We start from the raw sequence: 20,608 nt of genomic DNA, 5'->3' as shown, positions 1-20,608 counted from the left end.
ATTAGAACTGACAAAAATATAAGAGTGATGAAACCTTATAAGGGTGGGGGGATAGTTGTGATGGATTCAAATGATTACATTAGCAAAATGTTCTCTTTATTATACGCTGATACGTAATAGAGAAAGTTCAAGGAATGAGTTAAATAAAGCTGACAAAAATATAAATTTGATATTAGAGGACATGTTGTTGAATCAAGAGATTTCTCTTGATTACAATTTTTTGAAAGTCTCCTGCCCTAAGATACTCACCATATTTGGTATCCCAAAAGTTCATAAGGATTTAAGCAACCTTCCCTTACGTCTCATTGTGGATGGAAGCAAATGCATCTATCATGCTTCTTCTGGATAAATATACTGAGCAGAGTATCAGGGGGATACTGGATAAATTTGGCTATTTATATAAGGACTCATGGGATTTTTATCAAATTAACTAATGGGATTTACTCTAATGACCTTTGGTTTGTTACTTTCAATGTGTGTGATATAGTCTCAGTTATTCCCCATCAAGAAGGACTAAAATTGTTTTTTGAGTTCCTGTCAGAAAACTAAGATTAAACTTCAAGTTAAATAGTCCATATTTAGGTCCTTCATGGAAGTGATCTTGGAAAATAATTTTCCAATTTTTGAGTTGTTCAAATAGACCCAAGGAGTGGCATTGAGGGCAATATGTGACCCTATTTTTGCCAATATCATTCTTAGCCAATGGGAAAAACTTCATGTACTTAGTTCTAAATTCTAAGATTCTTGGGTTTTGTATGGTAGGTACCTGGACGATATTATTATTTTTTGTAGAGATAACCTTAGTAGTCTGGATTAATTCTTTCAGTGTCTAAACTCAACTACCAGTTTTTTTAAGGTTTAAAATGCAGGTCCAGGAACAAAAAGTAAACTATTTAGATGTGAGTATTTATAAGAACACATTACTGCACAGGTTTGAATCAACCTTATATAGAAAACCAACATGCTCAAATTCTCTCCTTCAGTATGAGAGTTGTCACCCTATGCAACCAAATAAATCCCTTGTGAAGGGATAGTAGGTTAGGTTGGCAAGAATGACCACAGATGGCCAAGTATATGCAAAATAATGTGAAAAACATTGAGGTATGTTAAAGAAGAGGGGTTACACAGAATCCTTTGTACAAATCATTGTTTCTGAAGTATCTAGAAAGAGGAAGAAGGGTATGTACAAACCGCTACTTGGGTCTGGTGTGGAACTTATTCCTGCTGTGCATCAGGTAAGGCTGCAAAAACAAAGGAACAATTTCAAAGGTCCCTCATCCTTCCCTATAATCTGCAGTTCAGTGAGATACAGGGTATTGTGAAGAGAAACTGGAATTTATTCAAAGCTGACCAGGAATGTTTGAATATTGTAGGTGACAAGCCTTACATCATTTACAAAAATACATCAATTTTAAGACATTATTAGAAAAAAGAAAAGTATGTATGGTAAAGTGTGGAAACTGTTCCCAGTGTAAATTTATAGCAGAAGGGGAGGGATTCAAGATACCAGGACTGGGTTACATTAGGTTAATAAAAATATATTTTTGTTATTCAAAGGGAGTGGTATACATGGCCAAGTGCCAATTATGTGGCAGTTATTGCATAGGGAAAACTAAAAGAGCATTTAAGAATAGGATTTAGCAGCACAGATATGGCATACATAGACAGGATAAAAATGCACTTAGTAAACATGTAAAAGAAGACCCTAGGCATACATATTAAACATTGTGTTATTGATCATGTTGAGCTAGGTTCCAGAGTGGGTCCAAGTGATGATTATTTAGAGTAGTAAGAACCTAAATGGCAGATTAGATGTAATGGCACAGAACCACTGGGTCTAAATGAGAATGTTTCTCTAGTCAGCTTCTTGAGGCTGAAGTCTGCCTATTATTTGTAAGTATTTTTAGCATGGTTAACCTTTTTACAGGGACTTGAACAATTATTTCTACAACAACAGTATATAATGTGTTCTGTTTTATGTCAGATGTATTTCCCTGTCATTATGGTTATGTGTTTGTTAATTTTTCATTATTTAATTTTTCCTCACTGTTATTTTGATTTGTAATGTGCTTACATATATTTACATACCCTTGTAAATTTTTTTTGTATATGGACATGGTTGTTCTGTTTAGAAAATAGGTTGGGGGTTTATTCATAATTTTACAAAGTTAGAAAAAATAAACTTTGAAGGAATTGCTGTCCAAGTATTTATTCTCTGTCAGTTATATTCTGTTAGCTAATCTTGTTCAGTTATTAAGGTTTTTAGTGACTTAATGTGTTTTGCACACTAATAACAGATGCTTTAGAGTTTTTACTTAAAAAGTATTTAGGCTACACAAAAAATGATTGTATTTTTAAGACTCAACAATGTGTATGGTTTTTCAAAAAAACTGTAAAGGGCTCTTTAAACTGCAGAAAAGGCAGACTAATCAACTATCTTTGTTGTGAACTTGATATGCGACTTATTTGTATTTAAAGAATTATGTGCATATTGGTAGTTTTTTTTCTGATGAAATCTAAATAATTCAGATGAAAGTGCTCATTACTGTGGAATAAAAGAATCTTGGTTTCACTTCTGCCTCCTTCTTTTGGATTCTTGGCTGGATTACTTTATTTTTTGTTACCTATAGTAAGGATATGTAAAATGGGGTTTAGCCTGGAGAACTGAAGTCTATTAGGTGTTTTTAGTTATGGTTTAAAGGATTTTATGTTTGCAATTTGTCTTAGATGGACAGGGATGTAGTTTTGATTTTTGAAGATGTAGTTGGAGTTCAGAGTGTCTCATGATGAGTTGTTTCTAGTAGCTTTTGCTTGTCTGTGGATTGCAAAATTCTATTAATGTAGAAATAAGTGATAACATCATTTAGAAATGGACAATGTTCTGGTTAGTTAATGAGGAGATTAGTCATTAACTGTCAGAAGGTGAAGTAGTGTGGTAGCTCAGTACAGTTTTAACTGTTTCAAGGCCAGGCAATAGTGTGTCCTATGAGGTTAATTAACTGTAAAACTTGTAACTTTCTTAAAACATTGTTTCAGCTGACCATTCTGAGTAGATTGTAGGTTTTGTGAGAATGGGAATGGCATAAGGGATTGCTTGAAGAAGGTGAGTCGAGGCAATGTGTTTTCTAGCATTATCATTTAGATATAGTGTAATCCTATATTGGGAGGTGAGTTTTTTAGGTGTTTTTTAATTGCCTGTTTTATGTGAAGGTGAGATGTGAAGATCAGATTTTATATTTTCATCTATGATTATGCCTAGAGTTTGATGTGAGTAATAAATGCAATGTACTATTTGATGAGGTTATGCTGAAAATTGTTTTTGTGCAGCTATTTTTTGGAGTAAATACAATTTATTTACTTGTTTAGGGTTTAGAAGTAATTCAGCATTGTTTCTGTGGAGATAAAAGAAATCTTTGGTTATTACTTGGAATTTTTACAGGGTTTGCTCAGAACAGATTAAGATGGAATTGTATGCATATTGGACTATGAAGGAATGCTTATTTACTATGTGCAGGTCATTTATGAACATGGGAATAAAAAGGATTGAACCACTTATGGCCATTTGGTGAAAACAACTAGATATAGGGAGGAAGCATGAGAATTTATGTTTGATTTAACTGCCTGACATCTACTGAATAGATCATTTTCATACTAGGTGAGTGATATACTAGGTAGATCCAAGGTAGACAGCTTAGTAACTTTTGGTGGGATTCCAAATGAAATGCTTTTGATAGGTCTAGTAAGAATATGGATACCAGATTGCCCACATTTCCCTGTAGTTGTATAATGTAGATCAATGTTAAAAGGACAATAGTAGTTCAGTGGTGAAGGTTAAAGATGCATTGAGATTGTGACAATGTTAGTGATGTAACTGAGAACCTTCGACTGGATATATTTCACAAGGATTTTAGAGGGGGATAGAATAGCTATTTGTTTACACACTGATATGTCTATTGAAGTGGCTCCTTTATGTAGAGGTGGGATGTAAGATTTTTACCACGATGTAGGGACATAGCATTCCATCATGAATCTATTTATTAATATGGAAATCAGACATGCTGCAGCATCAGCTGTAATTCTAATATATTTAATTGGTAAATTTTGCCAGGTCAGAGTCATTGGCTTTATCTTAAGAAAATGTCTTTTAATTTAGAATGTAGAATATTGTCACAGGTTTGAAGATCAGTTTGTTATTGTTGGCTGCTTGAGGACTGATAAGCTGGAAGCAGGGGAATTCTGTGGCTGATTTGAGATGCTACTGATTGTATGACTGTTGAATTTCCTTGTCATATTACATGATTGTGTGTCTGTAGATGGAGCCAGTTGTGTGGCATGTCCAAGTTTTAGGAGCTGATGTATGTCCAATCAGAAGGTTCTGGAATTGTTTTGATTTTTTTTGTTTGTTTGTTTTTGAGATTTTGTGTAGTAATCATTTTTATTTCGTATAGTCTTTTATTTTTACTTTATTTCTGACATGACTATATTGTTATAAGTTAGCCTGCATTTTTTTCTTGTAACATTTTTTCCAGGCCTTGTGTCTTTGGAAAATGAGCTGTTTTGTTTCTTTGGCTAGCCAATGTGTTGTATTGGCTTTATGTCTTTTGTTTCTGACAAGCTCATTTAGAATAGCTAAACATATTTTGATATTTTGTTGAATTCAGATGCAGTTTCATCTAGAGGTGTTATTTTTAAGTGGTTCCAATTACACAAATTTAAGCTATTAATAAACTTTTCTCTTTAGACAAATTTAAAAATTCCTACCTGGTTGTAGCTGTGTTGTTTGTGCAAATTATTATAGTTCTTTATAGTGAATATAGAGAGGTAGTCACTAAGTGAATCTGATAAGGTTTGTGAGGAAACAATATCCTTGGGACTGATGGTAAGGATACAGTTAATAAGAGATTGTTCAGTACTAGTTTTGTTATGGAGAGTATATGTACTAATGATTCATGAGAGGTGATGTAATTTAATGGGATTCATCAGGGGCAGATGAATAATTTAAAGTGAGCCATTTGATATTAAGGTCACCAAGTATTATTGTTTTTTGGATGATGTACATAGATAACTAACAGCAGAGTTCTTTAGCTGCATTAGCATTATTGCCAGGAGATACATAGATTTCATTATCACATACAGAGTCGAGATTTTTAATTTTAAGGAAGGAGATCAGAAGTTCAGCACTGTTAATTTGAGAAGGGTCAATTATAGAAGGCAGCACTAGATTATTTCTAAACACTGTTTCTACATGTCCTGCCTTTTTAATTTTTCCCATCTGACCTGAGGAAGTTGTATCCTGGAGGTATGATTTGCTTATCTTTTATGACATGCTTTAGTCATGTCTCAGTTACATTTATTTAATCTGGAGAGTGGAAGACTAACCACACATGTAATTCTGGTATTTTACTACATATGACTCTCATGTTTATGTTAAGGAACTGAAGGGCAGTAGGTTTTGTGTGATGTGGGGCTGTAGAACAGATGAACTGTTTGCTTGGATGAGGAAGTTATCTGGTGAGTTTGTTGGACCTGCATCAGGAAAGATGCCTCCACTTTATGTTAGGACTGGTAACCTGTGATGGATGTTAAAAAAGCTATTTACATTTGGATTATGTCTCTTAACAACTGGAATTTGTTTTTTAAAAAGGTGAAAAGGTGAATATAAGAGTTGTCATAAAAGTTGTAGGCTACTGTGACCCTGCTTGTGGTTGTGTTTAGATCTTGCTTGTTTAAAGTTGTAAAATGCTTTTTGTGAATATGGAAGGGATGATGTAGGCTGTAATATATGTCAGTAGTGCATTCTGATGAAGCCTGGGAGTGTTCCGGGTGAAAGCGCTTAACCTGGGTGGCCTAATGATTAAGGTGTTTGCCTTACAAACACAAGGTGCAGGGTTTGAGTCTCACAAGGGATAATTGGCTAGGCTTAAAACGGCTCGCAAGGGCAGTTAGCTTAGTATGAACCTATGAACCTTGTTGAGTTTTGTTGGACGTACATTTGTGATTTGTATCTTTGGAATAAATTATTGACTATTTTATTATTTTGCCATAGCTGTGGAGTCTCTTATTTCTGGTTTAGTGCAAAAGATGAGACAGAACAGTAAGTGCTTATAGTATCGGTTTTATGGGTAACAAAGAGAGATGTTAAGCTGGTAGTTTTATGTTGATGGAGGGGTGCAGAGGAGGGGAGAGAGGCAGGGTACAGTAAGGAGAGTATTTTTGATATTGCACAGTATAAAACTAGTGGTGATTGCCAGATTGTAATAGATTGTCCACAGAGACAAAGTGGTAGAGTCTGGAATGGAACAGCTAAGTAGAGAGGGATATAATAAAATATTATATTGAAAGATAAAATAAAAGGGTGGAATGTAGCATAGTTGAATATAATAGATCCTAGAACTAGGATACAGTAGATTTAAGGATGGATATGAATGGAAAGGGGTAGAGAAAACAGTGATAGAATAATAGGATAAGTAGTCAATAGGTGTGAGAACAAGGAAATGAGCTAGACAACAGAGTAGATATATCGAGAGACAGGAAGTGATTTTATAAAAGGAGGGAGAAACAGCTTCATGGGAGGAGAAGTCAGTCGACTGAACAGACAGGAGGTGAGATCTTGAGAGATAAGTAGCTGGGTGGGCTAGTTTATGTGATGTATTTTGCTGTACAATATTATTTTTGCTATATTTTATTGGATGGGGAGGACGAAGAGGAGCCTGAGGTTTATAAGTGTAGATGAAATGAATGTGGATAAGGGAGAAAAGTGAGCTTGAGCATAATTATGGTAATGGAATGGGATTCACATTCTCAAAGTGGCTTTTTCTTACAGACACAATAAGTGAAACATTTTCTAAAAATAAAATCAGGTAAATGAGTTTCAACAAACTGAGTTATAAAAAGAGAAATATCTTGCTTCTTATACTGTAGGAATACATTTGTAACCTAAGAAAAAGTGGTGGATGAGAGGCAAAGAAGCCATGAGAGAGAGAGAGAGAGAGAGAGGAAGCACTGATAGGGAAAAAAATAGGTAGAGGTGTGCAGATCTGGGTGTTTTAAAAGTACTTTTTTGGGAAAATGACAATATATGGAGATTTTGGACCGGAAAAAAGCACAAAACTTTCAGGCTACAGTCACAAATTTTGTATTGACATTATAAGTTCAAAAGTACTAATTAGCATCTATGTGGCTGTGGATGGTAATTCATTACTGAAACTATGCAGAAATTCCTTAGGATTCCAAGAGCAGGATAAGTTATTTCTTACACTTATTTCACAGAACTGCACTTCTGAAACACTTATAATTGTGCTATACAGTTAATCTACTACATTTTGCACTGCTATAAAGCTTTTTTTTACTGTTTCACTGCATTTATGTACTGTTTTATACTGTTTTAACTGTATTTTTCATTGATAGATACTGTTTCATTACTCTAATTGCATGTTTACTGAATTACTTAACTGTAAACTGCTTTTTCATACTGAGAGTTATATTTTCTGTTTGAAAGTGCTCTATCTGAGCTTTTCTGTGCATTTTTGATTTTTTGAGGATTCTGTGTTCTAGTTTAGTCTGTTTGCAGTTAAAAGCATTCTCTAGAGTCTGATTGCTCCTTGATCTGTTTAAAACTTTTATTTAGTAGCTACAGCTAGGAGCTGTAATAGTTCATTTAGTGGCTACAGCTAGTAGCTGTAATAGTTTCCAACCCACCCTCCCTAGTGTTGTGGTGTTCTTATACTTGGTGGCTTTGCAGTCACCCACCCATACTGTATATTTGATCTGTGACACTTCTCCCAGTCTAGTGTCATTAGTACATTCAATCTAATAGAGAACATTTGTGAAGGCCAACCCACTCATGTTCTTAACCTTGAATTAACTTCTGTTCCAGCTTTCTCCATTTCCACTTTGCTGAAAAAAAATTCTAAGCTTGTTTCCCCCCTTTCCTGTGGCAGGTCTAGTCCAGGTATAGATTTGCTGTATCCAGGGCTGTTTGTGGGCTCCTGAGCTCCCCTCTCCTGCTTAACTAGGGTTAAACTATTCCTGGCGCCATAAAGTCTGTTCTTCAAACTTTCCCTTGCAACTAGCCAGATTTTTTATTTAACACTCAAATCTGTTTCTTTGAGCTTAGCACTTGTTCAGAACTCGTTGTAAGCACTAAATAAGCTACAAATTACTACAGCACTCAACTTTCCTCACTTGTCTAGAGAAAAACAGTTTTTAGTACTTAATAAATAAGCACCTATCCAGGCAGGTCTAAAAGTCACCTCCCAGTGTTTTCTCCTGTCTACCTGATGAATCTGGGCAACTTGGGGCAATGCAGCAATTGCCTTATGTACACAGACAACCCCCTCCTCCTACCACCTAACACTACGACCTGTGAGCGATGCACTTATATAGACAAACTGGAAGCAAAGCTCTCTTCACCGAAGACTGGACTAGACAGTCCAGAGGAGAAGGTAAACACTTGCACCACACCACACAAATTCACATAGTCCATCAAAACCTACACCACCAAAACACACACACACAGAAGCACAAAACACACGCCTACATTCATGGAAGCTCTCAATAAAAATCTGCTCAAACAACTGAGACCTCCAAAGCAGAAATACAAGCAACCTCCACCCCCCAACACAAACCAAATGACACATAGCCCACATAATCAGTGGGCAACTCAACTACAGCCCATAAGGCATAACATACCCAACACTCTAGTCATAGGTGACTCTATAGTCAGGCACACTGATGTTCCACTCACCAGGCTAAACAAGGAGAAAGTTACTGTCAGCTGCCTATCAGGTGTCAGGATCCACCAAATAATTCACGCACTCAAGTCAGTCCACAACAAGTACAAATATGACTCTATCATTGTCCATGTTGGTTTGAATGACCTGAGACATACCTCCCTGGACTACATGAAAAGAGACATGGAGGAGCTCTCCAATCTTGTAGCCCAGGCAGGTATGACCCTAGCCCTGAATAGCATCTTGCCATCACCCAGAATGATACCACAGTACAAGGAAAAAATAATTGACTGCAACAATTGGCTAAACTTCTGGTGTCATTCTAAGGGAATCCAGTATCTGTCTGCCTGGGATGACATGATCAACAGAACATGATGCTTTGCCAGAGATGGCCTGCACCTGTCACCCTTGGGATTCTGGATACTGGCAAAGGCTCTTGCCACCCCTATAGTGCCTATTGTAGGCAAGGTTCAAATGACAAACTCACCACTGTAACAGGCACAAGCAAGCAAAAATCTGAGGGTAATGCTACTCAATGCTAGAAGTCTAATCCTCAAAATGCACTCACTCAAGGCACTCCTTAAAATGGAGAACATTGTCATCTGTGCAGTGACAGAGACCTGGTTCAAAGCTCCAGAGAGCACCCCTGCATTACCAGGCTATAACTTATACCACACCTTTCGGCCACCTAACTCGGACCGAAACACTAAAGTTGGAGGTGTATCCATATTCATTAAGGATATCCACACCTCCAAGCTAGTTGCCCAGCATAATGCATCCGAGATTATCCAAGTTCAACTAACTCTGGGCAAGACTGCAGTCCAGATTGTAGCTTGCTATAGACCCCCCACCATGCCCCAAAATTCCCACTCCTCATTTCTTGATACACTGGAAAATATTAGGGTACAACCCAACACCCTAATAATGGGTGATTTCAACTACCCCACCATTAACTGTGAAAAATACTCATGTACCAACTCTTTTGCTCAACGTTTTCTGGAATTAATCATTTCCAATGCCTTGGATCAACTTATCCACACCCCCACCAGGGGCAGCAATATCCTAGATCTGGTCATCATCAACATGGGCAACCGGTGTTCCACACCAGAGGTCAATTCCTCATTGGTCAGATCTGACCACAAGGTAATTACCTTAGACATTCACATCCCCCTCCCACCCCCCATTAGGAAAACAACTGTAAAAAATTTCTCCAAAGCCAACTTCATGCTTCTGAAGGCAGAAGTGGCAAACGTCACACCACCCATGCAGATGGACAATAGAGGTATGATTGCTGAATCCTACACAAATGCACTTTATAAGCACTTACATGAGAGCATAGATTGTGCTATCCCTAACAGAACCAAGATGCTATCCTCCAAAAAAAGGAAGCCAATCTGGTGGTCTTCTGCCATAAACAAACTCTACAACAGGAGAAAGAAACTGTTGCAAAAAAAGAGTGAAATCCCATGATTCTAGGAACTCTCTGATCAGCCACAGTAAGAAGCTATGATTCCTCATAAAATCCTCCAAAGCTAGTTATGAAAACAAAATCACCAGTGGTTCTTAAGACAACCACAAAGCATTCTATAGCTATGTCAAGAATCTCAATGGCAATACTCAGATCTGCTCTGGGTTACAGCACAATGGCACTAAATATACAGAACCAACTGATATTGCCAACACCCTGGCAGATAGGTTCAGTGCTAACTTTACCCCCCCCCTCTCACCCTCTAAAGGGCCCATCTCTATACTGGAAGAATGCAAAGTTCCTCTAATCATGGCTGCACAGGTAAAAACCTCACTCTCCAAAGCCAAGAACACAGCATCCATGGGATATGACAACATCCCAGGCTGCCTTCTACACAAACTACAGAATGAACTGGCACCTCACCTTAGTACCATGTTCAGTCATAGCCTCACCTCAGGCTTGTGCCAATTGAATGGTGCACCGTGATGGTTATCCCACTCCACAAAGGGGGAGCCACACAGACTCCAGGAACTACCTCCCCATTAGCCTGGCAAGCCTGGTCTGCAAAGCCATGGAACGCATCATCAAGGAACTCATAAACAAAGACACTGGAGATCTCCAAACTCTAGACCCCACACAGTTTGGGTTTGTAAAAGGCAGATCATGTCTCCTAAACTTCATAGACTTCTTTGAAGCAGTCACCAAAGCCATATATGAGGGAAAGGTGGTTCACACAGCCTATCTAGATCTCGCCAAGGCATTCAACACCATCCCCCACTCTGGAATTATAGATAAACACACTAAACTATGTGTAAATCCCTATGTCACAAGATGAGTTCCCAACTCACTTACTGACAGAACCCACACTGTGAAAGTAGCAGACTCCAAATCAGACATCAGACCAGTGACAAGTGGAGTACCATAGGGTTCAGCCTTGGGTCCTCTCCTGTTTGGTATCTACTTCTCTGAAGTACAGGCTAACATAGAAGGTCCTTGGCTAACTAAGTTCACAGATGACTGCAAACTAGGAGCCATATTCAAAACTCCTCACTGAGACAGATGCCTGGTGTCAAAGCCATAGCCTCAAGCTCAATGCCAAAAAGTGCATTGTCATCCCCTTTGGTAAAAACTCTGTACCCATGAACTACCACATAGGTGGTAGTCTACTTAACACTGAAAGTGTGATAAGAGACCTTGAGACACAGGTGGACAGTAGTCTCTCCTTTGATAATCACATCGCCACAGTGGTCAGGAAATCCTTCTACATGGCACACCTCATCACAAAAGGTTTCTCGTCCAGAAAAAAAGAGGTCATTGTTCCCCTCTACTCATCACTCATTAGACCCATTATAGAGTACAACACCCCTTTTGGTATATACCTCACAAGACATCTACAACAACTGGAAAGGCCGCAGAAATACCTCACAAAGAGGATTACTGGCCTTAAACAGATGCCCTATGCAGACCGTCTTAAAAAACTCATCACATATTGCCTACTCAGAGGCGATCTCTGCCTAACATACAAAGCTATGTCAAACCCAGAGCTGTTGGACATGTTCCACTTAAAGAAATCCCAATACCCCCAAACTACACGCTCTAGGGACCAAAACCTTGTCACCACAATAAACAGAACATGCTGGAGGGATAAATTCATGTCCCAGAGACTTCCCATACTCTGGGACAGACTACCTATCTATGTCAAACAGAGCTCCTCATTAGTACTCTTCAAGAAAAATCTTGATGTTTGGATGGGTAATAGGAAATTCACCCCGGGGATCACTTCTGTGGCTCTGCTTGACAGGGGCACAGGAGAATAATTTCCTTGAGTAGTGAAAGCCAGGGTACCTTTATTGCTAGGCTTGTATAGGCCCTAGAGCCAATAGCCTAGTACCTACCTATGAACCTATGAACCTATGTTAAGGGTACAGAAATTCAAAAGACAAACATCTAACACATTTGCTAACAGTCTCTAGTAGCCCCTCTGACACAAAAGTCCCTTTTCAGGAGCAGCCTATGAGTATTGTCTATTGAAATAACTTGGCAGAGTCCCATAGAAGACAGATGAAAACTGTGGGAATGAAACCATGCACTACAAGAAGCTCCTTAACAGCTTGTATACTTAGTCATCTGTACTAAGTGCTAGACACACTATTAAAGCCCAGACTATAAAACTATGCAATTCTATGACTGAAACTGACAGACTATAATCCTCAATGATTTACAAAAAAAAAAAAAAATGTTGAAGGAAGCCTGGAGGTTGTTGTGGAGTATTAAGCCTCTTGCCTCCAGTTGTGAAGGTTCAGGGTTTCAATCTGACCATGTCACTTAAATAGACAATGTGCTCTGACTGGCATATTTTATAATTTATGCACACACACGTGGCTCCCTACTGAAATGCCAGCAGTCAAAATGCCGAGTGCTGACAAGCAGAAAAATAAAAGCCCAAAAACACAGGAGAAGAGTGAATTTTGAAAATTGCTCTGATTCTTTAAACTTTCTTGTGGGGGGAGAGGGAACTCCTCCCTACACCACTCCCCAACCTATGTATATCTACTGAGATATTGCCATACCTCAGAGAAAAGGGAATATTCCGAGAAATGGAATCTTGGAGTTGGTACATGCAAGTTTGTTCTTTCGGCCATTCAGTATCCATATTTCAGGACTGCTCAAGTTACCACACACATGCAAACACACCATTGCGCAGAAGCTCACTTGACTGTCATACTATCTTTCATTCTGTTCCTGCAGTAACTAAAATATCTTCTCTGCAGATATACCTTCTACTATTCACCTGTTCTTGCAAATCAAATCTCCCATGTGTGGATGGTCAGATGTATATGCTGAGATTCAAATCACTCTGAAATGAGCAGGTCACTTAAGCTGATGACCAAATAACTTTTACACAGAATTTTTAATTTTTGTAAGCAGGAATTGTTATATTTACAGGGAGAAAATCTCTATCGTACATGTGTAAACAGAGCATTTTTATCTTTATATGGGGTCTTTTATTATTATGTTTTAAAGAAGCAGACTGAGGGCATGTACCAGGTCTCACAACCAGCTCTGGGGCCTAGTTAACTGCCTAGTTCACATAGTGTTGAATCCGGCTCTGTTGACAAATCTGAAAACATTGGGATGCCTTTATACTGCTGTTGCATGTGACATGCTATTCTACTATTAAACTGAATGGTTTATGGTCTGGAAAAGAACATCATTATCTCTTCTGTTGCAGTTAGATATAGTCATTTGGAGATGACCAGAGTTCTAAGCAAAAGCATTTTTAAATCTATTTTTATCAGGATTACAATGCAAAAGAATGGATTTAGAACAAAACGTTTTCAATTTTCTGCAATCTCTTCATTTTTACTGAGTCAGGCATTCATTCAGAACTTAGTCTTAAAATACAAACAGTGTGTGCGTGGGTGTGTGTTTGTGTGAATTTATACATATGTTGAAATATATATGACTTTGTTAAACCCAAACTTAAATGCATCAACTTTCAGTACGCCAACACTATACCCACAGAAATAACATTGTTTTTAATCCTCTTGGCCTGCACCTCTCTCATTCCATTTCTAAACATACTAAACACACAATCACAAAACAGTATAGATAAGTGAAAAGCTTCTGTATTTACAAAATTCACCATCTCTTTGAGAGCAGCTACTGCTCCAAAAATGACATTTTACATCTAGAGCCCCGTGAACCTTCAAAACTACCCAAAATACACAAAATAGACATCTGAACTCTATAGTAACGTATCACCTAACAACTTTCCACAGCAAGAATGCTAGGGGACTGTAACTAAGGAATTGACTACTTTTTTATTTTGTCTTCTCAAAACTGACTGCAAACTAGAAGTTGTTGTTTACTCAGCATCTGATATTGCATTATTACAGCTGGTGCAAAACAAAGTCTAACACAGGATTGTCAAGAATCCAAGTATTTAGACTATGTTTTCAATGAATGCTGCTTTCCTCCTTGGCTACTGCTGTTAAAAATCTTTGTTAAGTGCTTCTCCTTATTTAGACTAATCCATTCAATTAAATAATTTTATTTCTAAAAATAAAATAAAATAGATACATTTCTAGTTCCTACTTCTTCAAAAAAGAGACTGTACTTTAATCCTTGTAGACTTCTTCAGATCCAAGGCTTAGATGAGCCAGTGTTTTATCTATGCTACAACTTTACCATTCATTTCAAGTCTGCTTAAATTGTTTGTTAAGTTTTCTGTGGGAGAACTTCTCCACAGGCTCTATATTTATTTAATTGTTATGGCAACATAACTTTGGATCTAATGAAATAAGTTCTAAATATTAAACATGATAAAAATACAGTCTATATGTCAACTATTCTCTGGTACTGACATTTAATGAACACTCATTTCCATACTGCAAAATTTAGATTTTTTCCCAGCAGGACCTCAAATCTAGTAAGGGAGATTATTGCAAAGCAGTAGGTCTGTTTTGTTGTTATTGAAAAAAAATATTTTATTACACTGAACATTTTAAAATGAATGGTGCTAACCTTATTTTAGTCATATTCTTTGTGGATGATTGTTTCCCTAAGGATCAGTGGAAGAGGCAACATTATAATGACAATTTGTAAAGGTGTCACACAAATATGTATTAGCTGAAATGTAATACATGATGCTATAGCTCCTGTGCAATCATGCCTCAGTAAATCATTCTGTATTTTGGCCTTCAATTACATTTGAGTACTTAAACACTGAATGCAAATTGTTGAATAATTGTGGTAAGGCACACAGATAAAAAGTAAACAAAACTGATATGGGGATAATTTGTTAAATTAAGCATACAGTACAATTAGATAGCCATGAATATATTTTATTCACACTCTTACTGACAAATGTAAATACATTTTAAATAGTTTCTTACCTACAGATGATCAGAGCTGTACTGAACCCTTTGAAGTCATTTGGGATACTTATATGAATAAAGAGAAATTAATGATAATGAATGCACAAGAAAAATGAACATAGAGTAAACATTAAGAGTTTCCTTTTCACTAAGAAGGTATATTTTCATCTATAGTTAATATGAGTTCTAATAGCTATTATCCATAATCCTGGAAAAGGGATGATGGTTTGTATTCAGGCCTGGCAGGACAGCACAACAAATAAACAGCAAAGTAAATCCCTAATGCATTGAATTAATGTACATTAAATATTAACTACATAGATGATAGCAAAGGGAAATGTGTTTTAAAATAAACAATAAACTACTTATCAGCAACACATATTGTGAAGGCTCTAGATGTAGTTTTGTTAATGCTGGATTACTATTGAATGATATGTTTTTGTCTTTACAAATTACATACCTAAATAACAGGTACAACAGATCTAACTGGCAATGGATGCTGCTTAATCCTTGTTAAAGATAAGTTCTGTAAATATCAGTAAGATATTCATTTACAAACTTCTTATTACAATTCAGTACCATTGGCAAACAGCAATTTAAGAAATTCCAAATCACAACAAAAAGCAACAACACAGTGTTACTTTTATAACAATGTCAAATAATGGAAAGAAATTAGTAAATTTCTTCGCAGCAATGCTAAAGACAGCAGTCCACATAATTGCATGCATGCAATCGTGCAGAGCTGGTACATGGTTATACCCACATTCCAGAGTGTTACACAACTCATAAAGGAGACCAAGCACATGAAAATAATCACATATATCAATGTGCACCTGAAGGAATTTGGGTACACATTATAAATGCAGATTACCTATAGCAGCCATCTCCTTGTTCACACAATGAGACAATATTTTTTTTTCTTTTTATTACAGATGACATAAGGAGAACAAACTTGTACTGGACAAATCACAGGACTTTTGACACAGCAACACTTAATCCTGTTAATCATGAGACCCTAAAGAAATATCAATTTGCAGTCAACTTGTCGTCTGGATTTGGTACTTTAATAAGGTGGTACATTACAAAAGGCTGAAGATTTCCCATGTATATTTTTGAATAAGCTCAAATTTGTCTTCTTTAGTTTCACAAAATACAACTTCATTTTATGACAGGTATAAAGCACATTTACCATTTAGACTCCAAAAGAACAAAACACTGGTTTAGTATCAGAATGCAGAATGGCACTTATGTGAAATTGAGACGGTCGAATGCGTGTTTTCCAGTTTCAGTAATGCTGATTCGGAAATGTTTGAATCCTCATTAGAGAATGGTTATGTGCATTTGCTGATATAGGATCAACGGTTTGATAACAGGTTACACTATGGTGGGTATCCAGAAATTTACCCTTTTCCTCACTGTAATGCAATCTTGGAGTTGAATTATATAATATGCAGGGGGTGTGGGGGTGCAAGGGGTCTTTCCCCCTGGAAAAACATTATCAGTAACATGCAATTTTGACATTGGAACTTCTGGTATTTGAATTTCAGTTCTGTGATTACAATAATGAATTTGATCAAAAAGTGGAAAATTGTTTTGCTTTTCTACATTTTGATGGTAAACCCAAAACAATATAATCACTAGGTACAGCTTAAGAATATGTACCAATTACAGGATTACAGTTAGTAAATTAATAAAAAATAGTAATTATGTCTTTTGCTTGTGGGAAAAGAAATGAATCAAGTTTCTGATATTCTAGAAAAGGTATATAAAACTGTGGCCACAGAAATCTACAGAATTATGTCATGGACTCAGGATACATTTTCTAGTGTTTGACCAGAAAGGACTAATTAAAATAGAGTTTTATAATTCACAAGACTAAGTCTTCATTCTGAGCTGTGGTCTCTACAGACTGCTGCTGTTTTTTAGTTTTCTCTCTCTCTCTCTTCATTGTTGCAAAATGCAAGTGGATTGCCATCTTCTGTATGGTCCAAATAAACTTCCATTTCAAGGTATCAGGGATGTCCATAAATGCCAAGTTAGCTGACCACTGGAAGTGTACTTGCACCACACCACCACCATATTATTTCTACATGTCACAGAATGTAAATTATAGCCAGCAATAGTGGAATGCATGGTTGTGTCAGAAATGCACAAATCTTCATTGTCCAATAAAATTTCCATTTGAAACATAATTCCCTAATCATGATTCATTTTTAAATATCTGTAGTTTCCAACTCTGATCTGACCATGGACTGCACAAAGTGGGATCTGCTGTTCAGGATTAGCCTCATCCTACAATACATGTACAGAAATGACAATTGTAATGCAAGAAACTGTATCACAATTGTCTAGTGCAAAAATATGGTTCTAACAACTTACCATCCAACTAAGAAGATCCTTTGCTGTTGTCAGCTGTACGGAGAGCGAGAGAGAGAGAGAGAAAGAGAGAGATACTACTACAGTCCCCTTTTCAGATGCAGAAAATACTGGGGGATATCGTACAACACTTTTCACTACTATTCTTGCTAATCAAGGTTTCTTAAGTATTTTGAAAATATGTCTGACTTTTGTAACAGCACTTAGCCACCTTAAGAATGACACATACACCTCAGTATGTCAAACCCATCCAGGTGGTGGGCTGTACCCTCTACACCTCCTAACTATATATACCAACTCCAAGATTGCACTACAGTGGAAAAAAGGGGAGTTTCCTAACATTGGCCAGCTGCTTCCTTTTCCTGTGAAATCTGTGGAATTTTTCGTGGATGTGAACATTTGCTTTATTGAACATTTGCTCTTTTCATCTCTACAAAAACAGTTTCAGTGAATTGTGGCTCGATTATGTGACATAGACCCATCAGGACACATCTGCAGATTATAAGTGAGCTGGCATAAAGCCCGTATATTCAAACCAGATTACAATAGTTAGTACACCGTGTGGTTTGATTATGTGAAGTAGACCCATCCTGATAGATAGGAATCTCCTTATGCCACCAGCAACTTGGCTAATATGTGTAATTTTCAAACAGCTTTAACAGCTGCATATGTAGGAAATATGGATTCACTTTAGAAGCTCGAAATACTGAAATATCGAATTTCAGTATTTTGCGCCCATAAAGTCGAATCCTGGAAAGAAAGAAAACTCAAAAGTACAAAATTCAAAATCTCGCATACTGGAGATTTTGAATTAGTGCATCAGGTGTTTTGCTGCGGTCATGGATTCAGGTAAGTGCTTGTTTGTTAAGGGTTTTGGGTAGGGGATGTCGTGTCTGTTAGCATGTTTTGTTACTGTGATGTGTGTGTGAAAGGAGAATGTAGCTTGTGTGGTGGTGTTTTGTGTGTTTTTGCATGTAGTGCGACCTCGGAGTTAGAATATATAAGTAGGGGGTGCCCCCCACATGGGGGTGTGGGGGAGTTTTATGTAGGACAGAGCTTGTGTTTGTGGAGAGGAAGGTATGTGTTTGTGTGCAGCAGAAGCAGCAATTCAAAATTTCAGGTATGTGAGATTTTGAATTTCGCGCTTCTGAGTTTTCGTTCTTTCCAGGATTCGACTTTATGGGCGCAAAATACTGAAATTCGATATTTCAGTATTTTGAGCTTCTAAAGTGAATCTAGGAAATATACCTGCTCCAGCTGTGACCCCATTACCTAGATCCATACTATGATTCTTTAAATCTAAGAGCTTTAAGTCAAAGTTCTGATATATGTGTGATATTTCTATAACCTGCACATTATTCTGAAAAATCAGTGTCTCATATTTCTGTTGTTTTTAAAATTGATTAGGACAAGTCATTCTTTTAACCATGTTGCTCCAGAAACAGCACAAAGAAAATGCCATAAACATCCTGAACTTCTCTCTGTGAGTGTTTTCCCTTTTTCATTACATAGCCAATCAATTGTGATGGCTATTTTCTGAAGACTAACTGACATCGGCAATATAGGGATACCATTATAACTGGTCTTGAAGCATAATTACCATATACTGTATTAACTTGCATTTATAAATTTTCAGCTAGATTTGTTAATAATTCCATTTACCTTTTTAATTTATATGTGCTGTAATAACTGTCTGCTTTCTAAATTTGTGTCTTAAATATCCTGTAAATATTTATTAGCCGTAATAGCTTACTAAAACCTATACTTTCTGTATATTAGATCTATGCCTTTGCATTCTCTTGTCAGTGTCCTTTTAACTTTCTGCCTAATGCATAGTAATTATGCAAAGTGCATTGTAATCTGTAAATTAATTAACAAATTAAGCCTGCCCTGTTATGCCTTGAGTATATTGAATTACTATTACTACCTATTCTTTAGATTGCTTATTTTAATAAGCCTGTTACAAATAATTGTGTCACTTTACCCTTAAAACTAATAACTGAATAATATGATGTGTGATGTAGTTGCACGTTGTAAGTGAAAATGAGTATCATATTCTGAATCTTGACCGAAATTTACATTACAGTATATATATTTCTACTGAACATCTAAAATAGCTATGTATATTCTGGAAACTAATGCTAAAGGAATATCTTTTGCCAGTTATATTCTGGAAAGTAAACTATTAGCACCTTTTTTTCTGTCAGTATTGTCTGAACATAGATAAAAACATAGATAAAAAAAAATGTTTTGATCTGTGATTATCCTCTTTTTGGGTTCATATCAGGTACAAATGAGTTACAAATACTGTCTTTTTTGTATCTTAACTATGCATGTCACTCTCACATATTGTAGCAAAATCTGATGCAAAGGGGTTCCACAGATTTATTCAATTGTTTCACTTGTTTTTATATGTATAAGCTTGCATATTTGCTAAATTGTATAACTTGGTAGTGGAGCTTTTCTCCCCGGGCCTCTACTGAAAATGGACATGTATCCAGCTAGACTAGCCCAGTCAAAAAATGTAAAATAAAAAACTAAATAAATAAACTGAAAACTAGTATTGTTATACAACTGTCTGAAAACATTAGAAAACATGCATACTTGCTTTAATTCTAATTTACATAAATGCACAACTGTTGTACACAGATTTTCTGTAGATAGTTGACTTGTGCACCACAGCTCTTGCCAAGTTTAGGCCTTACTCTGCATTGTCCCAGTCACTGCTGATGTATGGGAGTGTCCTTTCCTGTGTCCCTTTTTTGCTTAGGCCTTCAAAACCTCCCCTTTTCCATCTCTTGTGCAAGGCTGGGTGACTGATGCTCTTGACTGTATTTAAAATCAAACTGAAAAAATCAACCTGGAAATTATTTCTGCAAAGTACACACACACAAAAAAAAACACAGAGTAGCAGGTCCTTAAAATAAAAATTGCAGCTTTAACAATTATAAACTAATAGCATTTCTTGTTACCCTGACTATATTTACATTTTTCTGCATGAAATAAACATAAATTCTTTTAAGTCTGTTAGCAAACTGATAATGCACTAGAGTTAACTAAACTAATGTTACTAATAAATACATTCTTGAAAGACTGTAGCGGAACTGATAATGCACTGCAGTGAAATGGAAAGGATGTAACTTTATTATTAA

This window comes from Protopterus annectens, chromosome 7.part0 (assembly GCF_019279795.1).
Source record: "Protopterus annectens isolate FY-2018-M chromosome 7.part0, PAN1.0, whole genome shotgun sequence".
Lineage (NCBI taxonomy): Eukaryota > Metazoa > Chordata > Ceratodontiformes > Protopteridae > Protopterus > Protopterus annectens.
Note: the sequence above shows the minus strand (reverse complement) of the source record.